This window comes from Oryx dammah, unplaced genomic scaffold (assembly GCF_014754425.2).
Source record: "Oryx dammah isolate SB20612 unplaced genomic scaffold, SCBI_Odam_1.1 HiC_scaffold_25, whole genome shotgun sequence".
In the NCBI taxonomy this organism is placed as follows: Eukaryota; Metazoa; Chordata; class Mammalia; order Artiodactyla; family Bovidae; genus Oryx; species Oryx dammah.
The window spans coordinates 6,829,662-6,853,755 of NW_024070209.1; the positions used below are offsets into that span (position 1 = coordinate 6,829,662).

Here is a 24,094-nt window from a genome sequence, read left to right on the forward strand (position 1 = left end):
AAGATAGGTTAAAAATGTCAGTGAAACTTCTACAGGAGTGGTCCCCAACCTTTTTGGCACCAGGGTAGGGACTGGTTTTGTGGAAGACAATTTTTCCACCAACTGTGGGTTGTAGGGGATGGTTTAGGAAGATTCAAGCATGTTACATTTCTTGTGCACTCTATTTCTATTATTCTTACATCAGCTCCACCTCAGCTCATCAGGCATTAGATCCCAGAGTTTAGGGACCCCTGGACTACAAGAACGTTGCCTTAACCTCAAGACTATTCTGTTTATTTCCTAATGTTGAAAGCCCAGTCCACAGCAGTTTTCAGGTGGACCATTTGGTCTCTCAATTAAAGCTCATTAGACTACCAATTAATCACAGCTACTTGTAATTACCTAGCCTGGGAAAGCATTCTGGGAAGCCCTTCTGGAACAGCTACCGAGAAGGGTTAGGAAATTGCACCCTCCCTGAGTACATACTCCTTGTTCCCAAATAAACAGCACAGGTGCCTGGAAAGAAAGAGTGAGGCCAGATTGGACTCCACCCAGGCTCCACCCTACCTGGCTGAGGGATCTCAGGGAAAGCATTTGCCTTTTCTGTGCCTCAATTGCCTGATCTGTAAAATGGGCTAAAAGAATCGAAAGTTCCTAGAAGTGTGCCTGATGAATAGTGAGTGCCCACTCTTGCCGTCTCTGTTATTTTTAGGGAGTGAAAACATGGGTTCAGAGCATGGGGCATCACCCCAAGATGTGGAAGTGTTACTCCTACATGAACCTTGGTGAAGACTGGAAATGTGGGGAAAGGGGGTCAAGGAGGAGGGGGAGTGTTGTGTCTGAAAGGGCATCACATTCAAGAGGAGAAGGGGAGTTGGGTCAGGAGGATAGCTGCAGAACCCATGCCATTTGAGTGTTGCCTTTTTTTAAGAGATTTTTTTTAAAAATGTGGACCATTTTTACAGTCTTTATTGAATTTGTTACAATATTGCTTCTGTTGTTTACATGTTGGTTTTTTGGCTGCAAGGCATGTGGGGGTCTTATTTCCCTACTACTGCTGCTGCTGCTAAGTTGCTTCAGTCGTGTCCGACTCTGTGCGACCCCAGAGACGGCAGCCCACCAGGCTCCCTGTTCCTGAGATTCTCCAGGCAAGAACACTGGAGCCGGTTGCCATTTCCTTCTCCAATGCATGAAAATGAAAAGCGAAAGTGAAATCGCTCAGTCGTGCCCAACTCTTAGCGACCCCATGGACTGCAGCCTAGCAGGCTCCTCTGTCCATGGGATTTTCCAGGCAAGAGTACTGGAGTGGGGTGCCATTGCCTTATTTCCCTAACCAGGGATCAAACCCACACTCCTGCATTGGGAGGCAAAGTATTTAACCACTGGACCACCAGGGAATTCCCTGAGCATTGTCTTCTGGAGTCAGTGGTGGCCCATCCGAGCGGGCACAGAGAATTCTTTTGAAGGGCAGGGGGGACAAGGTGGAGAGGTGTGCAGAGCCTGGGGGTGGGCCTTGGGTACTTTGGCCAGTTTGGTCCTTCTGTTTCAGACTATGAGTAGGGCTCTGATAGGTGGGACCTGGATTGTGTTGAGAACATGAATCCAGGTGTGGGGTTCAGGGGGGCCCCTGAGAGACAGTCAGAAGAGGGGTTCGACAGCCCCCTCTCTCGTGGATGAAATCAGGCTGCTGTCCCCCTGAGTCCAGGAATGACCAGTGGGTCTCCTCCCCTCCGGGATGCTGCAAGAGATCCCTGCAGGGTCCCCAGGGCATGTGGAAGGGGCAGTGGGTGCATTAGGAAGAGACCCTGCATCTGAAACCTACAAAAGCTTGAAGGAAGGGTCCTTTGGTATCGCTGGGAGCTCACATCTGCAGATGTCGTTAGGAGAAGGATCTGGAGGTGGGAGAAGAGGGAGGAGGTGGGAGTCTCCCGGCCTGGCTTTGACTGGTCCCTGACTCTGATGACGGGAACTGTGACAGACTGGATGTCCGCGGGCCAGCCCGGCCCGAGTCTATGGCTCTGTCATTTGAGAAGAGAGACACAGCCTGTGAACTGTTAGCAGTGAGTGTTCAGTGAAGAGTGTGGTATTTCGAAAGGGCTTGGCACGTTCTCTGAATGTTTCTGGCTGCCTGCCCAGCTCTGAGTTTCCTGTTCATAGCTCCCTCTGTGTGTCACAGCTGAGGATTAAAGCCTAACAGGCATCACTGGAGCCCACTTTCTCCTTTCCCCCCAGCCTCTGCACAGCTGGCTCTTCTGCCAAGCGGTGAGGCCTCACCCTCCTGTGTGCTGAGCAGCCCTGGAGCTCTCTAGAAAAAGAAAACCGCCATCAGCAACCCCATTCAGGGCTGATTTTTGAGATGCACTTTTGTTTTTAATAACCACCGTCAGTTCAGCGGGCTTCATAGGTGGGAAAAGAAACACCGAGAGCTGAGCCTGAGTTACTGCCTCTGGTGGGGCCAGCCGTTCCCGCAGCCTCCAGTCACGAGGAAAGGAGTGGGTAAGATGATGGATTTGCACTTTAGCTTTTGTTTCTGCATTCCCCCCTCCTTTTTCCTTTGTTTACTTATACACTGAAGTATTTAGGAAGGAGGAATGGAGTCTGATAAAACAGACAGTATTGTGCTGTTTTTTGAAACAGGATTTGAAGGATTTCTTAGTGTTATGTGGCTCTGTGGGCATATTTAAAACCCTGAGTGTGCCTGTGAGTCCTGCTAATAGATCACCTGTTATTGTTGCTGTTGTGACAGTCGCTCAGATGTGTCCGATTCTTTGGAACCCCGCAGACTGTAGCCCACCAGGCTCCTCTGTCCATGGGTTTCCCAGGCAAGAATACTGGAGTGGGTTCCCTATTTCCTTCTCCAGGGGATCTTGCTGACCTGGGGATCAAGCCTGCATCTCCTGCGTTAGCAGGCAAGTTCTTTACCACTGAGCCACCTGGGAAGCCCCATCTCTGATTACATATGTTTTATTCTATGGAAGATTAACTAAGAGATATGTGGGAGGTACATGACTATACACTTCCTCTTAGCCAGCAAAGGCTTCCCTGGTGGCTCAGATGGTAAAGAGTCTGCTTGTAATGTAGGAGACCTGGGTTCCATCCCTGGGTCGGGAAGATCTCCTGGAGAAGGAAACAGCAACCCACTCCAGTATTTTTGCCTGGGGAATTCCATGGACAGAGGAGCCTGGTGGGCTACAGTCCATGGGGTCGCAAAGAGTCGGACATAACTAAGCAACTAACACACACAGCCTATACATCATGAGGTTTAAGTGAAGGATATTGTAATGTCCTTTTTTTTTTTTTAAAGTGTTTTTTAAATTTGTTACAATATTGATTCTGTTTAATTCTTTGGTTTTTCATCTGGAAAGCATGCAGAATCCTAGCTCCCTGACCAGGGATCGAACACACACTTCCTGCATGGGAAGGTGAAATCTTAACCACTCAACCTCAAGAGAAGTCCCTGTAAAGTCCTTTTAAAATGCTGTAGCTGATGGCAGAATTAAGACTTACTTTATGACTTTCCTTTATGCTTCTACGATTCTAGAGTGGGATCATCTCAGCCCGTGTTTGGCTGAAGGCATTGCATTACTATAAACTGACATCACTGATTGCATTTAAGATTATAATATATTGTATTATCAAGACTTGTGCATGCTTCCTTCCGTAAAGACTTACAATGGAATCTCGAAAACTTGAGTGTGGCTTTTGTTGTTGTTGCTGTTTATTGGTTTTTATTTTTACTGGGCTCTGGAAACTGGATCCGTTTGCAGGGAATCACTCAGATACCAGGATTGGCCATCACCCCCAGAGCAGAGGCCTGTGTAGGTCAGGGAGTACTGGTCAGACATCACTGTATTGAGCATGCTTTTTCAGAGGCGTTGCAAATATTACACCTGAAGTTGTGAGGAGACTGTAGGCTCTCAGGGGATGGTCCATATTGTCTTACTGAGTGAATGAGTGAAAGTTGCTCAGTCATGTCCGATTGTTTGCGATCCCATGGACTGTGGATCCATGGAATTCTCTAGGCCAGAATACTGGAGTGGGTAGCCTTTCCCTTCTCCAGATCTTCCCAACCCAGGGATTGAATCCAGGTCTCCTGCATTACAGGTGAATTCTGTACCAGCTGAGCCACAAGGGAAGCCCAAGAACACTGAAGTGGGTAGCCTATCCTTTCTCCAGGGGATCTTCCCATCCCGGGAATTGAACTGGGGTCTTCTGCATTGCAGGCGGATTCTTTATCAACTGAGCTATCAGGGAAGCCTTATTGGACACCCTTGACCTCCATATACTCTATAATAGTGTGGTTGGATCAGTCAGAATTCGAGAAGTTTAAGGAAAGAAGAAAACAAAACGAGGTTAACCATTCAATTTAGTTTGAATCTTGCTCTTGCTCTTACGCCAAATGTGACTTTGCACGGTGGCTGTGAGCACATGAAGGGCTAGATGGTGGAAAGGACAGCTCACAAGGTGCAGCGAGTGACCGGGTGGTCTGCTGAATTGCTGTGTCCACCTACGGCTGCCTGGGGGCCGCCCTGTGTGTGCTGGGGGCGGGGGAAGTCTGTGTTCCACTGCAGGTGGGCGGGTTGCTGGGGAAAGGGGAGATGTGCTGTCTGGAAGGACTGGGGACATTTCTTGACATTTCTGAATTTGATCTTCCTGATTGCAGTGGTGAATTTTCTTTATTTGAAAATGTATTTTTTTAGAGTTTCTGCAATATTTGTTCTAATTTACTTTATATTATTATACTTTTAATACTTTGCACAGTTTTTTAAACCTAAAAGTTAACTTAGATATTAGTACATTTTATTTTTTTATTAAAAAATTTTTTTTATTAGTGTATAGCTGATTGACAATGTTGTGTTAATTTCAGGTGTACAGTAAAGTGAATCAATTATATATAAAGCCACTCTTTTTCAGATTTTTTTTCCCACATAGGTCATTACAGAGTATTGAGTAGAGTTCTCAGTGCTATACAGTAGGTCCTTGGTGGTTATTTTATATTAGTAGTATGTATATGTTAATCCCAGATTCCCAATTCATCCTTCCCATCTTTTCCCTTTGGTAACCATAAGTTTGTTTTCTATGTAAGTGAGTCTGTTTTGTTCCATAAATAAGTTCACTTGTATAATTTTTATATTCCACATCAGCTATATCAAATGGTATTTGTCTTTCTCTGACTTCACTTAGTATGATCTCTAGATCCATCCACATTGCTAAAAATGGCATTATTTCATTCTTTTTATGGCTAAGTAGAATTCTATTCTGTGTGTACCCATATATATGCCACATCGTCTTTATCTATTCATCTGTTGACAAGCCGTGAGGAATTTTAAAAGAAGCCTATGGACTGTCTCAACTCAACAGTTTTTATTTGTTATTATTCTTTATTATTCAGCTTTTATTCTTTAACACACAAACCTTTTGGGGCACTGTTCGGTTGCTGAGGAATGAAACTCTCAGGCAAGGTCACGGAGTCGCTAAGATCCACTTCTTAAGTATTGTCTTTAAAAACATATACAGACAACACATGCTCATGGTCAAAAAGACAATTGAAAAAGAATATATAGAGGTGAATTAAAAAGGTTAAAACATAAAAGCCTAACATTGTGAGATAAATACTGTTAGTGTTTGGGTGGGTGTGGTTTTCTCAAAACACATTTACATTTTGGAAAAAGCATGCTTGGACTCTCCATGCTGTTTTATCACCTGCTTTTGCCTTTCAGCAGTATGTTGTGAGGGTCTTGTCCTGCTAAGGAACTTCTTCCTACAAAAGCTTTTTAATCACATGACATAGATGAGTTATTAAATCATGTTGGTATATTTGATTTTTTTCTTTTCTATTATTAACATCCCCCATACTAACATGCTTGTAGGAGAAGGCAATGGCACCCCACTCCAGTACTCTTGCCTGGAAAATCCCCTGGACGGAGGAGCCTGGAAGGCTGCAGTCAGATCGCTCAGGGTCGGACATGACTGAGCGACTTCCCTTTCACTTTTCACTTTCATGCATTGGAGAAGGAAATGGCAACCCACTCCAGTGTTCTTGCCTGGAGAATCCCAGGGATGGCGGAGAAGGCAATGGCACCCCACTGCAGTACTCTTGCCTGGAATATCCCATGGACGGGGGAGCCTGGTGGGCTGCAGTCCATGGGGTTGCACAGAGTCGGACACGACTGAAGCGGCTTAGCGGCAGGGGATCCTATGCATCTCTTCCTTAGTCTTTCCTTGGAATAATTCCCAGAGGTCAAGGGTATCAGTGTATTTAAAGTTCTCAATTCTATTACTCAGTTAATCTAGGAAAGTGCTAGTCGTGTGCACTCCCTCCAGCACTGTATGAACACATTTTTCACCTTTTTCTCACACTTTCACCAGCATTGGGTTTTTTACCTTTTTTTTTTTTTTTTTTAAGTGTTCTAATCTGATAACTGGAAAGGAGTCTTCTGTTGTCTTAATTTGCTTTAAGGACACTTTTTTGTGAAACCTCTGGCTTCCTATTCTGCCCCTTTGGGTTCAGCTTCTTGTCTTCTTTTGGTTAGTCATCATCAAACCAATCCTTTCTCAGAGTAACTTTTGCCAACCTAATTTCTGTGGTCTTTGACCTCATTTGATGTCTCTCAGCAAGCTCACTGAGTGTGTGGGGAGTTGAATGCTTTTGCTGACTTTTTACCATTTGAACAACCCAGAGCAAACTCAATCTTTTTATCTTCTTTTTCTCTATTAAATTTAGAGATAAGGACTGGCTGTCCACCCCACCACGTGATTGAACTGGGGACATAAAGGAATGTTCTTTAAAAAGAAAAAGAGTAAAAATACCAAATGGTACTATTACTGTTGTTATTAATATGAAGTTTATATATAGCCTCACCTTATAAAGTGTCTAGTTTTCAGAGAGCTGCATGCTGAAATTTTGATGATGTTGTTGAAATAGTTCTAAACTTGAAAAGAAAACATGTATGTATTTCAACATATTTCTTTGTTCTTAGATTCAGCAGCACAGGGACATAGTTTGAAGATGGATTTATCTTATTGCTTGCTTATCTGAGTATGGGGTCACATGCTAGTCTTCTCGTATCCCATGGTCACCGTCCACTTGCTCTGCTCTGATCCACAGTCAGAACTTTTCAAATGCAGAGCCTGGTTTTACGTGTTCCTCTCTTTCCAGGACCTGGTTTGGGGTCTGACACCCTTTGAGGGGGAGCATAAACATTTTTTGAATGAGTCAGCGGAAGCGAGCTAGGAACATTTTAACCCAGCTCCCCAGGGAAATGAATATCCCTCTCAAGAGGAATTATGTAAGATTAAAAAATGGAGCTTTCTTCCTGGGGTGCACTGACTGTTTTCTTTGTTTAGTTAAGTGTGGGTTGGTTTCTGTTTCTACTGAGTACAACTTTAAAGCTCTGAATGGGTGTGAAGCGGATGAATTCCAACCAGGGGTAGATTCAGGAAAATGGAGATGGCGCCTTTAGTGAGTGCAAGTCCCATGGACTTGCCACAAGTATGGAAGGCTTTACAGGGGGTACAGGATTTCACTCTGACCTCAGTGGTCGGCTGTTCAGTCAGGGTCAAGTACATGTTCAGCAACAGTTTGACGCTCATAGTGGATAAGTAATAATGATGGCAAATAACGAGTAGAGGACTTCCTTAATGTGGGACCCCCGGTTCTGAGTGCCTTGTGTATGAGGGAGTCTTTATTATCATCTTACTTTGCAGATTAAGAAATGGAAGCACAGAGATGTGATTTGCCTGAAGTCACATCAGCAGTTAGCGCACGCCTGGGTTCATGACACAGCCTCACTTTAGAGTTCACGGGCTGCTGGACTTGAGGGATGATGAATGAAAACACGTGGTTCATGTGCTTTTGAACAAATAGCACACAATTTAAAAGGCTTTAAAAAGGTTATTCAACCAAGTCTTTCCCTCTTTCTCATCAATAGGTGACTGTTACTAGTCTCTTCCACCTCTTTCTCACTGTATCTGTCAGAGTTCTCTCTTTGGAGAGCCAGTGGGGCATTGATATGTATGTAGATGTATTAATATATAGGTATTGATATAGCTGTTTCAGTCTGCTGTTATGTACGTGTCTGTCTATATCTATCTAGGAAGAGTTTTTTTTTTTTTTTTAACTTTTTATTTTGTATTTGAATATAGGTGATTAATGGGCTTCCCCAGTGGCTCAGTGGTAAGGAATCCTCCTGACAATGCAGGAGATGTGGGTTCCTTCTCTGGGTTGGGATGATCCCCTGGAGAAGGAAATGGCAACCCACTCCAGTATCTTCGCCTAGGAAAACCCATGGAGCTTGGTGGCATACAGTCCATGGAGTCGCAAAAGAGTCGGACACGACTTGGCTAAACAACTAATAGCTGACTATTTTGTGATAGTTTCAAGTGAACAGCCAAGGGACTCAGCCGTACATATATATGTATCCATTCTCCCCCAAACTTCCCTCCCATCCAGGCTGCCACGTAACACTGAACAAAGTTCCCTGTGCTACACAGTAGGTCCTTGTTGGTTATCCATTTTAAACAGAGCAGTGTGTACACATCCATCTCAAGCTCCCTAACTATCCCTTTCCCCCAGCCAGGAAGATTCTTATAATAACGTATGGAATGGCTTATGCTATTATGAGGCTTGAGAAGTCCCAGGAGCTGCCATCTATAAGCTGGAGACCCAGGAAAGCAGATGGTATAGTTAGAAGGCCAGAGAGCAATGGTGTAGACTCCTGTCCAGTCCAAAGGCTTGAGAATCAGAATTGCCAAGTGCAGGAGAAGATGGACGTCCTTGATGAAGTTTTCAGGCAGAGTTAATTCAGTCTTCCTCTACCTTTTTGCTCTATTTAGGTCCCCAAGGGATTGGAGGAAGCCCACCCACTCTGGAAAGGGGGCTATTTGCTGTACTCCGTTCACCAATTCGGGTGCTAATCTCTTTCAGAAACACCCTCACAGACATACCAGCTATCTGGAAGTTTCAGCTGACATGGAAAGCTAACCATCGCACACTAAGGACATAAACTCTTTTTGTGCGTTGCTGCATGCTAAGTTGCTTCAGTCATGTCTGACTCTTTTCGATGCTATGGATTATAGCCCACCAGGCTCATTTGTCTATGAGCTTCTCCAGGAAAGAATACCAGAATGGGTTGCCATGCCCTCCTCCAGGGGATCACCCTGACCCAGGTCTCTTGCATTGGCAGGCAGATTCCTTTCCATTGAGCCACCAGGGAGCCCACACTCTTCTGTACTTGGGTCTACATCTGCATCAAAAAAAGCTTCCTTTTAACCTTTTGCTGACTCAAGTTGTTTGCAGTCTTTTGCTATTACAGCTGATGTTGCAATGAATAACAAACAGCCATGCCTCTGTCATTTTGCAGAAGAGCTAGCAAGAGTATGTGTTGGCTGAATTCCTAGAAGTGGAACAGCCAGGCCAAAGGCTGAGTGCGTTTATGATTTGATGTATATGTCAAGATTTCCCACCTGTTACAACAGGTTGTAACAATTAATACCCCTGCCAGGAATATTTGAGAGAGTATTTCCTCATGTGCCTACCAAAATAGGTATGCTAGCAAACTGGTGGGTGTTTTTGTTGTTTTTAAATTTTTCATATCTTATATAACTGAGGATTTTTAGACTTTATTTTTTAAAGATTTCTTTTTTCTTTTTTTTTTTTTGATGTGGACCATTTTAAAGTCTTTATTGAATTTGTTACAATGTTGCTTCTGTTTTACCTTTTGGGTTTTTGGCCACAAGGCATATGGGATCTTAACTCCCTGGCCAGGGATCAAACCCATACACCCTGCATTGGAAGGTGAAGTCTTAACCATTAGACTGCCAGGGAAGTCCCTAGACTTTATTTTTTGAAAGCACTTTTAAGTTCACAGCAAAATTGAGGGGAAGGTAAAGAGATTTCCTATATAACCCTTGCCCCACGTGTGTATAACCTGCTCCATTGTCCGTATGCTCTCTCCCTGCCCAGAGTAGTTCCTTCCTTACAACTGATGAACCCACACTAACACGTCATTATCACCAAAAGTCCATGGCCTGCCTTAAGATTCGCTCTTGGTGATATGTATTCTATGTGTTTAGACAAATGTAGGGTGACGCGTACCTACCATTATAGTGTCACCCAGGGCATTTCAGTGTGCTCTACCTATGCATCTCTCCTTCTAGCCCCTGGCGACCACTTAACTTTCTACTGCCTCCATAGTATTGGGCTTCCATGGTTGCTCAGAAGGTAAAAAACCTGCCTGCAATGCAGGAGCCCCAGGTTTGATTCCTGAGTTGGGCAGATCTCCTGGAGAAGGCCGTGGCAACCCACTCCAGTTTTCCTGTCTGGTGACTTTCAAGGAGAGAGGAGACTGGTGAGTCAAAGCTCATGGGTTGCAAAGAGTCAGACACGACTGTGTGACCAACCCTGTTTTCACACTTCGGCCTCTTCAGAATGTAAATGTTATGTAGTCTTTTCAGACTGACTTCTTTCACTTAGGATTTTGCACTGAAGATTTCTTCATGTCTCTTCATAGCTTGAGAGCTCATTTCTCTTCAGCACTGAATAACATTCCATCGTCTAAATGGACCACACTTAATTTATCCATTCATGCCCTGAATGGTATCTTGGCTGCTAGCAAGTTTTGGCAATTATTAATAAAGCATCTATTAAATGTCCACGTGCAGGTTTTTGTGTGGATGTAAGTTTTCAGCCCCTTTGGGTAAACGTCAAGTAGAGTGACTGTAGGATCCTACAGTAAGAGTTTGTTTAGTTTTATAAGAAACTGTCAGACTGTCTTCCACAGTGGTGGCACCTTTCTGCCTTCTCACCAGCTCTGATCGAGAATTTCTGTTGCTGCACATCCCTGATGGGATCTGCTGTCAGTGCTGTGGATTTTGGTCGCTCTGCTGCTTAGCTGATAGGTCGCGTCTGACCCTTTTGTGACTCCATGGACTGTAGCCCACCAGGCTCCTCTGTCCATGGGATTTCCCAGGCAAGAGTGCTGGAGCAAGTTGCCACTGGTCATTCTAATATGTGTGTAGTGGCATTGAGATTGTTTTAAAACCAACTGTGATCACAGCAGTTGTTTTTTATGCCTTGTGGGTGTCCACCCATGGGGCAGAGCAATCTGGCTGCAGCCTTCGAGGATCACACGGAGGGGCCAGGCAGTAGCCTGAGTTGAGTGTATGATAAACATCGTGAAGGACACAGATGGCTGCTGAGACAGTGGCAAAGGGCTGGGTGTGAGTCACCTGGTGAAGGGGAGTCCTTGTGAGGAGGGGTGAGGTCTGAGGCAGAGGGGCAGTGGGATTTGAGCCCCTTGGAGGGGAGAGGAAGCTCAGTATGTGGGGGCTGAGTGAGTGGGAGGGAGCTTAGAGATGGAGGCAGGGGCCAGATCTCGGTGGTGCAGACAGTGGTGGGGCCATGATGAGGAGCTTGGATTTCATTCTGAACTTGCCAGTCACAGGCTGGGGAGATGTGCCCGCGTGTGCACAGCCTTACCTCCCAGACCACAAGTGTTCACCTGTGTGACATTAGGCAGACCCAGTCCCTCTGTGCAAGCGCTGGGGAATGCTGTTTTATTTATGAGAGACAGTGGCAGGCTGGCACCCAGGACATGGCACTCTCTCGCCCAGCCCTGAATTCTTGGGTGTGTGACAAGCAACAGGTGCTCTGCCTGAACCTGGAGGCACGGACATTCCACAGAAGCACCCTCTACCCTCCCAGGAAGGAAACTCGTGCACCAGGGACTTGCTTGGCATCTCAGCTTTTACTAAATTAACCAAGGGTTTTAAGAAATGGTTCTTGAGTGTTCAGTCCAGGCTGAGCCTTGTGCTCAGTGCTTCTAGGGATGAGAGGAGGAGGAGGAAGGGAAAACCCAGAGAGGAAGACGGTGAGCAGTGGCTTCCAGGGCAGCTTCAAGACAGAACTGAGTGTCAATGCCAGAAGGAAGGCAGGAGTGGGCGGGGAAGGGGCCCAGCCGCTCTGGCTCCAGATGAGACGGGAGCCTTGCAGAGCACCGTGGGAGCTGCTTGCAGTGGCTCGAGCTTCTCTTCCCTCCTTCTGTGGAGGAGCAGGTAACGTGTTCCTTCTGTCTTTAGAGGTGAAGAAAGGCCTCTTTCCTCAAGGCCACAGGGTAGGCCAAGGATGGAGCTGGGACTGGCCCCTAACACTGAGCTCCCTGGGTGCCCAAACAGATCAAAATCCCTCAGCCTCATCACTGGAGGAGGGCGGGCTCTCTGTAGCCTGCATGCTCTTTCACTCTGGCCTCTTTGGTTCCATTATTATGGGGTTGCTCCGTTTCTGAGTCTGGAGTATTGGCAGGACCCTGCAGAAGGGCTGGACCACACCCTCAAATGCCTGATGGCAGGGCTCGAAGCTCAGAGATGCTTCCATCTTGTGAAGAAACACAAGGAACTGAGGTCAGGTGTTTTGGGGTAGGCTCTTGGGATCGTCCCTAGGGCACACTGGTCATTTGTGGCCAGAGCCGAGTGGGAATTAGTGTGTGTGTGTGTGTGTGTGTGTGTGTGTGTGTGTGTAGGTGATGAGTCTGGAATGAAGGCTTTAGGAACTGCTGATCAAGAAGATGTGTTCAGGGATATGGGTTTCCATGGAGATAGGACTACCTGGGCGGGAAGTCAGACAGCTGGGAGATCAGTTAACATCTCAGGGAGCTTTGCCTTCTGGTCCAGGGAGGGGAGGGCAGGGTTTGTTACTGAGGAGAAGGGACTCTGCAGGTGAATTCCAGGTGCTTGACCCAAACAGAGTGGCCTAAATGAACGCAACATGGGACAGAGGCTGGGACTGTCTAGTAATAAAGTGTTAAATAGTCACCCAATTGTATCTGACTCTTTGCAACCCATGGACTGTAGCCTGTCAGGCTCCTCTGTCCCTGGAATTCTCCAGGCTAGAATACTGGAGTGGGTTGCCATTTCCTTCTCCAGGGGATCTTTCTGTTCCAGGGAGAGAACTCAGGTCTCCCACATTGTAGGCAGATTCTTTACCATCTGAGCCACCAGGTAAAAGATGGTGGCAGTCAAAGGAATGCGTACAAAGGGCAAGTCCAGAAACATTTATAAAACTGGAACTGCATCTGTACTGATTGTAATTGAACTCACTATTTTAGGATTCATAGACTTTTAGGCTTTTCTGATATCTGTGTTCAATCTGTCTATGACAATGATATGACCAGCTTTAAAGACTAAAATTTCAGTGAGAATATTAGCAAGTTTGACGTCTGAAGGCTTCAGACGTTTCCAGAACCAGAGAACAAATGAATGATGATACTGCTAGAGAACTAGGTGACGGTGTGATTATGTCTTTTGTGGAAGTTTGCCTTTTTTTTTTTTAATCATTTGAGGGAAAATGATTGGAAATGGACAGACACAGTTGTACATTATCCTCTTTTATCTAAAGATGCTGACTCTCTTGACAATGGTTGAGGTTGGCAGCGTTGCTTTCATGACTGTAACCACTCCATCAGTTATGCCAACAACATATTCCAACGTGGTCACAGAGCCAACACATTCCACAACCATGAATATGACCCCAAAGGTTGTTGCGGTTTCCCTCGTTTCATTCCTGGACTTAGTGAGAGGGCAGACTTGACCGGAAGTCTGGGACAACTTTTCTCAGACCTTTTATTACCTGCCTCTCACTTGCTGACCCTTTGATCTCTTTGTTCTGGGCTGATTTTTTGTCGTCCTACCCTGGAGGGGCCAACAGAGCCTCCAGCTCCTGAATGAGCCAGGATCAGCCATCATCCTGCCCTTCCCGGCGACATCTGGGTGCTTTACAGACATCTGTGCTCTGTACACAGGCTTTACTATTTTCAATGTGTCCAAAGGGAGATGGGGCTCAGGACTGGCAGCGACAGGTGGCTGCCACCTCCCGACGATGGCGGATGAATGGCAGTGTCATCAGTCGGGCTCCCAGTTGAGCTTCACGCTTCATTGTGCTGACATGATAATGAGACTCCAAGAGGCAGAGTGCTAGTGACTCTTTCTGCAATGTATTTGAACTCCTATTTGTAGAAGTGCTGAAGCTGTCAGAGTTTGTTCACATGAGAAATATAATTAAGGCTCCCGTCTACCATTTCTGATGAGAGTTTTAAAAAGGCATTATGTGCAGGGTTATTTTCTAGCCTCTGAAATGACCTGTTGATAATTTTTAAGCTGAAATCAATACCATACATGCAATAAAGTAAAAATTCAACCCTAGCAGGAACTCAATAGGTATTTCTCTGGAAGGTTTAAACATGCCCTGCCTGAAATAGGTGAGAGAAACCTGGTTTCACAGATCGTACCATCTATCTGTTAATGAATAATCTGTACATCGATAAGATAATAGAGGACAAATGTTAATGAATATGTAGAGAAAAGGAAACATTTGTACACTGTTGGTTGGAAGGTAAATGGGTGCAGCCACTTTGGAAAACAATATGGAGGTTCCTCAAAAAGTTAAAAATTGAACTAGTATGTGATCCAGCAATTCCACTTCTGGGTATATACTCAAAGGAAATGAAATTGGTATCTCAAAGAGACACCTATGTTCCCATGTCCACTGCAGTATTATTCATAATAGCCATGACATGGAAACTGTTTGTCAGTAGAATGGATAAATAAGGTGTGGTATATACTGGACATACAATATTATTCAGCCATGAGAAAGGAAATCCTGTCTTTGGCAAGAACATAGCTTGAGGACGTTAAGCTAAATGAGATAAGCCAGACAGAAAGACAAATACTGTATGATATCACTTACATGTGGAGTCCAAAAATGTGAAACTCAGAGAGACAGAGAGTAGAGTGGTACTGCCAGGGGCTGGGGAGTAAGCGAATTGTGGAGGTGTTGGTCAAAAGGTACAGACTTCCAGTTATAAGATGAATAAGTCTGGAGAATGTCCCTGGTGGCCCAGTGGTTAAGATTCTGCCTTCCAATGCAGGGGGTGTGGTGGGTTTGATCTCCAGCTGGGAAGCTAAGATCCCACATGCCTTAGGGCCAAAATACCAAAACATGAAACAGAAGTAATATTGTAACAAATTCAGTAAAGACTCTTAAAAAGGGATCCACATAAAAAAAAAAAAATCTTTAAAAAAGAAACAAATTTGGGGATCCAATATGCAGCACTGGAAAAGACCCTGATGCTGGGAAAGATTGCAGGCAGGAGGAGAAGGGGGCAGCAAAGGATAAGATGAGCAAACTCTGGAAAACAGTGCAGACCATGGGGTTTCAGAGAGTTAGAAACAACTTAGCCAGTGACCACCAGCAAATGGACAGCATGCTGATTGTTGCTAATGTATTATATACTTAAAAGTTGCTAAGAGAGCAAAACTTTGAAGGTTCCCACCACAAAAAAAAGAAGTGGTAATTATGTGATGAGGTGGAGATATTAGCTGACAGTATGGTGGTCATATTTATCAGTATTAAAATGTACCGACACATTGTACAGTCCTAAACTTACACCAGGTAATATGTAAATTGTATTTTGATTAAGCTGGAAGACAAGCAACATAATAAACTGTAAAATTATGTACAAAAAATTACAGCATTTCTTTCCTGGAGAGAAAATATATGATTCTTGTCAGAGGTGATGGAATGGGTATCTATTTGACTTGTTGATTTAAAAAAATCTTATGTGATACTTGCCATGACAACCTCTTTTGAACACATTTCCCTCAAGGTTTAAGCACTTCTCCAGATGAACACAGAGGGTTACTGAGCTGACTCATAGGGAGGAGAGGTTACATTTTTGCTATTATTGTAATGATGTGGGAAATCGCACCCCACATCACTCACCAGGCTTAAATATTTCTCATCAACCTCAAATTCTGAGATTTACTTAACTGTGATATCAGAGTTCTAAGATTTCCCACACCCCCCACCCCAGTTATAATACTGAAGAAATTTAGGTAATGGGGACATGGTGGATAGAAACTAGGTTCATAGGAAAGTGAAAAATGCTAGGGTGGGGTGGAGGAGGGGTGGTGGAGACAGAGACTTCCTTTAGTCTGGAACTGATATCTGGATCATAAACTGTTGTTCCAGGGAAAACTTCTGGGTGTGAACAAGCCCCTGGAGCTGGACTCTCTTCCTCTGCCTGGCCCCTGTCTGTCCAGTCAGTGTAGAAAATGGTGTGGCTGCATTAGGGGACCCACTCAGCTACATATAGATAGAACAAACATCACCCTCTATGATGTAGGTCAGTGTTTGTCCCTCTTGATTGCCTGGGAGCCTTAAGAAATATCAGTGCCTCAGCCCCACCCCCGGAGAAGGCAATGGCACCCCACTCCAGTACTCTTGCCTGGAAAATCCCATGGACGGAGGAGCCTGGTGGGCTGCAGTCCATGGGGTCGCTAAGAGTTGGACACAGCTAAGCGACTTCACTTTCACTTTTCACTTTCATGCATTGGAGAAGGAAATGACAACCCACTCCAGTGTTCTTGTCTGGAGAATCCCAGGGACAGGGGAGCCTGCTGGGCTGCTGTCTATGGGGTCGCATAGAGTCAGACACGACCGAAGTGACTTAGCAGCAGCAGCAGCCCCACCCTGAGAGGTTCTGATGGAATAAGACTGAGACACAGCCTGGGGAGAGTGATTTAAAAAAAAAAAAAAAAAAAAAACTCTGGGGGTAGCTGGTCTAATGCCGGCTGAGAACCACTGACCTAGGAAATAGACAGCTGTAATTTCTGTAAATTACCCAAGTCAACAAGAAGCTGGCTAGCACAAGAGTTGTCCTGAGTGATTGCTAAATCCCTCTGCTGGGGGAATTTAGGTCCATTTCCCAGAAAGCTTATCCCTGGACATGATCGCAGGCTCTCTGTCCTAACCATGTGGTTTGAATTTTCTAAGGGACTGTGGGTATAAGCAGTGTGAATGGGGGTGCTTTCATTCATCGGGCAACGATGTAAACATCGGCTCTGCTCCAGCTATGGCCAGTCAGGGGACGAGCTTACTTTTACCTTTAAGCATCTGATGAGTATCAGGGAGAGAAGAAGTCAGCCATACAGAATCTGGGGTGCTGGTGCTACAAGGAAGCAGAGGGGAAGCCAAGGGCTTAGAGGAGGTGGAGATGGTCCCCCTGGCTTCCTCTGGTTGGGGGGCATACCCTAGAATGCCCTCTGAAAGGGGCATACCATGTAGACGATAGATGTGGGAAAAGGAGGAAAACGAGGAGAAAAAGGAGGAGGAGGAGGAGGAGGGAGTCTTGAGCTGGAGGAGGAAGAAGGATGACATTCTGGGTAGAAAGAATGAGGGAAAAATGGGAAAACTGGCAAGGAGACTGGTATGCGATTTGACCTCAGTCTGGAAGCATCCAGGCAACAGGGGACTTTGTCAGAAAGATGGAGTCAAGGGAGACAGGGCAGGTCTGGAACAAGAGCAAGGGCTCTGGGCTTTATCCAGAGGAGTAGGGTATCCTGCGAGGGTGGGGTTTGACTGCCAAGACCGAGCAACAGGCAAGTCGGGGCTTGCCTAGCATTATTTATCCAGCTAATCTGGATACTCTAGAAGAGAAGTCTTGGTATAAACATCTCATTTGACAAAGTGAGAAAAAAGCCCATTTAGGTCCTGCACATCTGTTCTGCAGCCACAAGGTGAGTGGGTTTTGCATCAGGGTGGGTTAGACTTCTCCTTGTCACTACCTTATCCATCTCTCCTTTTCTCTACTTTTTTCTTCCCCAGTCCTCCTCCTGAGGGAGAATTTGAAGAGCTTCCCACACAGGTAATCTTGTCTCAAATAGTAACAGTGAAACTGAGAATAAAAAGATTCTCTGGTCATTAAGAGGTTTGATGGTTCGCACAGTATTTATTTCATTTTTGGCCATGTTGACTCTTATGTAAATATGGTAACTGCTTGTTTAAAAATTCTTTTCACAATACAATAATCACATTGAAAGGTCAGTCAGGTTTTGGCACAAATGGCCAACATGCTTCTGCCAGTGACGGTTCTGGATTAATTTTATTGCCTCTAAAAGTTCATCAATATACTTTGAGAATTTTATTCATAAGAAAGTGTTGCTAGTGATTCTGTCTAAAAGGGGAAGAAAGAGAGGGAGTGATTTCTCTATAACTGAGATAACTTTGTCTAAGTCTGATTTTAAATCATCTCAGAGGTAGAACAGATTGGTCATTAGCAGAGGCAGGGGGTGGGGAGGATAAAAATGGGTGAAGGGGTCAAAATGTAGAGTTCCAGTTATAAAATAAACAAGTTCTGGGATGTCACGTAGAGCATAATGACCGTAGTTAAGAATATTGCATGTTTGAAAATTGCTAAGAGATTAGATCTTATCACAGGAAAAGAAATTTGTAGCTGTGGGTAGTAATGGTTATCACTAGGCTTGTGATCATTTTGTAATATATACAAATATTCAGTCATTTTGTTGTACATCTGAAACTAACATAGGATGTCAATCATATTTCAGTAGGAATATTTATTTGCATCGTGTTCAAGACATTGGAGAATTCCTCCCTTCTCCGCCCCCCCGCCCCCGCCCCACACACAATCATCCTGAAAACTCTTGGTTCCACTTTTTCTCTTAGCAGAAGAAAGGGGTGAAATCACATTAGCCGACTTTCTATGCTTGTTCCTAGTGTTTTCTATGTTACAAGGCTGACATATTTCTAGATAAATTTGCATATCTATAGTTGATCAGTTTTGCTTCTTACTGTTCTCATGTATAATCCATATACATATCTGTATATGGTATAATTCATAATCCCATGGCAATAGGTATTTGACCTAGTTTGAAAAAATCTGATCACAAAAGAGGAAGGAAAAAAATTACTTTATAAAGGGAAGGCTTATTTGCATATGAATCATAGCTATGTAACAAAGTCAGGAGATAAAATATTATAAGGTCTTAGTTTTAAATATTTGGGCAATGTTTCCAATATCTTCCTGTTTTCTTATCAAACCACATGTCCAGTTTTGGACTGGAAAGACATCTTTACTCTATGCTTGAAATCATAACACCTTCCCCACTTGTCTTTTGGGATCAAAAATAACTGCACAAAGCACCTACTATGTGCCAGCTGCAGCAGTAAGCACTTTACTTGTATGTCCACCATCCTGGCCAGGTGGGCTCTGTTATCCCCACATGACTGATGGGAACCTGAGGCTGACATAGCCCTGTTGGAAAGAGTAGAGCTGGAGGCACCTTGAGCCTCCAGTGTGAAGTGTTTATGACTTCACACTGCTCATGGCATCCCCACCACACACCTGTGGCTTCGTCCTCCTGTTGAGATTGCAACAGGATGCTTGCGTATGTCACTGTTGGTTACCTCCGACATCTCAGATCTTTAAACAGTTGCCACTGTCTTACTTCAGTCACTTCTGCACTCATAGAGCCATCTTCCAGTCTCCATCCTAATCTTCTCATGTGTTCCTGCTTCTTTATTTCTTTAGGTGAATCTTGCTGTGTTCCACAAAGGACTCGAAGCAGCTTGTTGCTTGTGGAAATATTTGTCCAAGTCTGTATGGCCCCTTGGGGATGTGTGATGTGGGTTTCTCAGAAATACCGCTGTGTGTCAGGGCAGGTGGGCACAGCTGAGCAGGAAACATCCTGAGCACTTGAGTTTCAAGAATTACTCTCATTTAATGAGACCTTGAAAAGGGGCTAAAACTGTTACCTCTTGGGAGTTTTTCATCACAGTCATGGTAAAGGATGTGTTTGGGAAGTATTAATATCATGAAAAGAAATACAGACACAATTCTTTTAAAATTGCTCCAAGTAAGCATACAGCTCAGTACCAAGGAAATGTGTATAAGAAGGTAATGGTAAAAGCTGTAATTTGGTGCTGCAGTTAGAACTTTCTTTCAATAATTCAAGCGTATCTAGTTAAAACATAAGCTCCTTATGGCACTTTAACCACAGAGGCCTCTCACTTTGTGCTGTCATGCCAAGCTGGGGTGTTTGCTATGGAAACCAAATTGCACTTTCTTTTTTTGTGTGGTGAGTACTTCTTTTTAAAAAAAAATTGGGGTATATTTGCTCTACAATGTTGCGTTGGTTTCTGCCATACAACAAAGTGAGTCAGCTGTATACATATATGCCTTCCCTCTTGGACCTCCCTCCCGGTGCCCCCACCACCATCCGACCCCTCCAGGTCATCACAGAGCACCAAGCTAAGCTCCCTGTGTAGCACAGCCGCTTCCCACTAGCCATCTACGTTACACATGGGGGTATGTACTCATCAGTGCTCCTCTCCCAGTTCATCCCCCAGCTGTGGCCATATGTCTGTCCTCTATGTCTCCATTTCTGCCCTGCAGATAGGTTCATCTGTATCGTTTTTCTAGATTCCACGTATATGCATTGATATATGTCATCGAGGTTTCTTTCCAGAAACTAGTCTGATGTAGAGAAATTTAAAACAATAACCTGCCAATAGCAGAAAAAAAAATATTTTCTAAGTCTCAGCAGATTAAAGAATAGGCAACATAAGAGAAAAACAAATATTGCGCTTCCTTTGATCTGCTGAAAATTGGAAAATAAATTTCATGCAGTCGGCGAGTTAATGTTTCAAATCACTGCGTCAGACTAACTTCTGGAAATGAGACCCAATGACACAGTTGCACGATGTGACTGTAACTTTCCTGAAGTGCCAGGTGTTGAGAGACACCCTCTCGACCTTGGCATGGACAGAATCTGGAACATCTTAGCAGAAGTTACATAACGAGAGCAGACCCAGAAATCTTGGCTGTAAACCACTCTCATGGTCATAAACCATTCATAAGCCCCCTCTGGGGGTTCCTGTAGGAACTCGGGACCCGAAGTGTAGTCCTGAGGTGGCTCAGTTGGGACACCCCTGCCCCCAGGTCTCCAGGTTTTCGTTTCATTCACCTTCGCCTGCTTGGTTGGCCTTGTCTGCCTGCATCTCTGGAGGATTCAACGTGAAAACGTTTTAGCATGGAGACTTGGATATATGTGTTGTGTGAGTGTGTATGTTGTGTGTGTGTGTGTGGGGGGTTGTGTTTGCTGTGTGTGTGTTTTGCATATGTTGTGTGAGTGTGTGACTGTGTTGCGTGTGTATCGCAGGTTGTGACTATTTTGTATGTGTTGTGTGAGTGTGTGTTTTATGTGTATGTGGTATGTTGCGTGGCTGTTTTCTGTGTGCTTTGTGTGAGGGTGTGTTGTTTGAGTGTTGTGTTGTATCTTTTGTGTGTTACACTTGTGTATATGTGTGAGTACGTAGGTGTTTGTTGCATGATGTTTGCTGTGTGTGTTACGAATGTGTGTGTTTGTGTGTGTTGTATGTGTAATTGCATGCGGTGTGACTGTTCTGTATGTTGTGCGTCTGTGTATATTTTCTGTGGCTTGTGTGCACTTTGTGAGTGTTTCACATGTGCGTGTGAGCGTGCTGTGTGCATGCCCAGTGCCTGGCTCCACTTCCCTGAGTGCCAGGTAAACAACTGTGAGATGGAGGAAAAGCCCAGTTCCTGCCCTGTGGAGCCGGTGGTGCCAGTTCCCGGCTGAGCCAGCAGGCCGCTGAGGACGGGGCCTGCGTTGTGCTGACTCTTCTGCCCTCGGTGTCCTCACAGGGAGGCGGTGCTGGGGGAGACCAGCGCAGGGGCGCAGCAGGGGTGCGTGCTGTGTAACCGGGCGCCGGCCTCACTCTCGGGCCCAGACTCCTCGAGGCAGACACCTGTTTCCCAGCTTCACATCTCCCAGTCTGCCTAAGTCCCTTCCTTATCGCCTTCACAGTTCACTGTTTGTCCACACCCTGCAGGATGTGGGCTCCATGGTGGGAGATTCTGATTTGTTCCCGGATCCATCCTAGATCCTAGCACACTGCCTGGCAGGGAGCATGAGCCCCATAAATGTTTACTGAATGGGCACAGGTCAGGATCAGTAAGTTCCAGTATGTGCGTCCAAGGTCAAGGTTTTCAGTCTGGTGCCAGAGGCATTACTATATTTGCCACTGAGCCTATTTTTATTCTCAGTAACTCCTGGGAAATGGCCTTTCAGAGCATCCCCTCAGGCTTCCTCTGGTCCTCTCAGGGGGGTGTGCGTCTGCAGGGTTGTGGAGGGGGGACCCCCACTCACACACCCTGCAGGGATGTCTCATTCTTTGGGTCAGGTGGCAGCCTGTCCTTGGGTCTCTGTGGTCTCCGGTACCCCGTGTATCTGCCGTGGTGTGACAGGCCTCATCAGGTGCGGGGCAAGAAGCCGCTTGGTGCCAACAGCCATGGGCCTTCCTATTGCCCCCAGATATGAGGCCCCTGGACTCCAGCCTCCTGGTTCCAGAAATCCTCGGTGGCTTCTCCCACTCTGCTGGCGGTAGCTCCCTGGCTCTGTGACTGGCCCCCCACCCCACACACCCAAGTGCCCGGCTAGAAGCCAGGTCTCACTCTGAGCCCACCTCTCTGGGGAACTTCCATCTCTCAGACCACCCCAGGGGAAGAGACCACAGCCCAGTGACCACAGGTTTCTAGCCCCACTTCCAGACTTAACCGTCAGAGCTAAGCTCTTGCTTCCTCCTCTTCCGCTTTCTGCAGGCTCTTCCCACAACCACTGGCCGTGTCCACCCCACCCTAGTTCAGTCCTGCTCACTCTCTGGTGTGTGAGTCCACTCTTCTTCCCTGATTTTTGAGAAGTGAAGACCAGTGTGAAGAGTTGCAAATGATTCCTTTTTGCCTCTTGACAAAGTCTGGAGTCTTTCCCACCACATTTGAAGATACATCTTGCAACAGATGATGTCATAGTTACTTGTCAGCATTTTTTTTTTTTTTCCTTTCCTATTGCACATATCACAATTCAGGACATTTTAGCCTAGGCTATAGCCTGGCCATGGCCTTAAACTCTACTGTGGAGTTCAAAGACGAGCAATACCTTCTTTATTCCAGCCTTTGTCCTCCTTTCCTTAAGGTAATGGGTGCCTCTCATTCAAAGGTAGGAAGCTGCCAGGCAACCAGAAACAATGAGAGAGTGACCTAGAAAGAATATAGTTGTTTAATACAACCCTACCTCAGATACGGCCCCCACTACTGAGGCAGGGGAAGGTTAGCTGAGGATGCAGAGGAACGTGGCGGAGTGGCCATCCTCATAGCTTTGGAGGGTGATGACTGGGAGTGTCCCCTGGAGGCTCTTTCTGGAAGGATCAGTGCATGTTATTTAGCAGGTGCTATCTTCTGTCTGCCAAACAACTTCGTAGGAAAACCATACAAGAGCATTTTCTCTTACAACTTCTGTATCATCTCTGCATGAAGGATAATTCTTTTTTTTTTTTTTTTGATGTGGACCATTTTTAAAATCTTAAAAAAAATTTTAATTTTTATCTTTTTTTTTAACACTAAAAGCATTTTGTATTGGATATAGCTGATTAACAATATTGTTGTAGTTTCAAGTGAACAGTGAAGGGTCTCAGCCCTGTGTATACATGTATCCATTCTCCCCCAAACCCTCCTCCTCTCCAGGCTGGAGCATAACATTGAGCAGAGTTCCATGCGCTATACAACAGGTTTTTGTTGGTTATCCATTTTAAATATAGCAGTGTGTACGTGCCCTTCCCAAAGTCCTGAATTATCCCTTCTCCCTGGCAACCATGAGTTCATTTTCTATCTGTGAGTCTCTTTATTTTGTAAGTAAGTTCATTTATATCATTTCGTTTTAGATTCCACATATAAGGGATGTCATATATTTCTCCTTCTCTGGCTTACTTCACTCAGTAGGACCCTCTTTAGGGTAATCCATGTGGTTGCAAATGGCCTTATTTTATTGTAAACGGCTGAGTAATATTTCATGGTATATATGTACCATGATGTGAACCATTTTAAAAAAGTCTTCTTTGACTTTGTAATGATTTCCTCTCTGTTGTATGTTTTGGCTTTTTGGCCTCGAGGCATGTGGGATCTTAGCGTCCCAACCAGGGCTCTTTGCCTGCATTGGAATGCAAAGTTTCAACGCCTCGACCACCAGGGAGGTCCCCACTGCAGAATAATTCTTAGGTGGGGTTTTGTCTGGCACAAACAGTATCTCCATCCTCCTTGGTCAAAAGTCTTGCTAACTTTATTTTTGTTTCTTGGAATGAGAACTTCCCCAGGAAGTAAAGGGAAGGATTTCTGATGTGTGTTGAGAGCAGTCACAAAGATGGGCTCAGAATTAAGTCACATTTCACAGCCAGAGTGTACATTGGTATACA

At 45.1% G+C, this 24,094-nt stretch overlaps 1 protein-coding gene and 1 non-coding gene across 2 annotated transcripts in view; one reads left to right on the forward strand and one right to left on the reverse strand.

The window, feature by feature from the left end:
• The first annotated feature begins 2,164 nt into the window (after positions 1-2,164).
• Positions 2,165-24,094, forward strand: part of IL1R1 (interleukin 1 receptor type 1) — an 86,955-nt gene continuing 65,025 nt past the window's right edge. Inside the window, exon 1 of the mRNA XM_040223812.1 lies at positions 2,165-2,475. The gene's annotated coding sequence lies outside the window, so the exon portion shown is untranslated. The remainder of the gene's footprint in view (positions 2,476-24,094) is intronic.
• LOC120852361 lies at positions 3,749-3,833 on the reverse strand. The gene has a single exon (XR_005718541.1). It is a non-coding gene; the product is annotated as a small nucleolar RNA SNORD86 (small nucleolar RNA).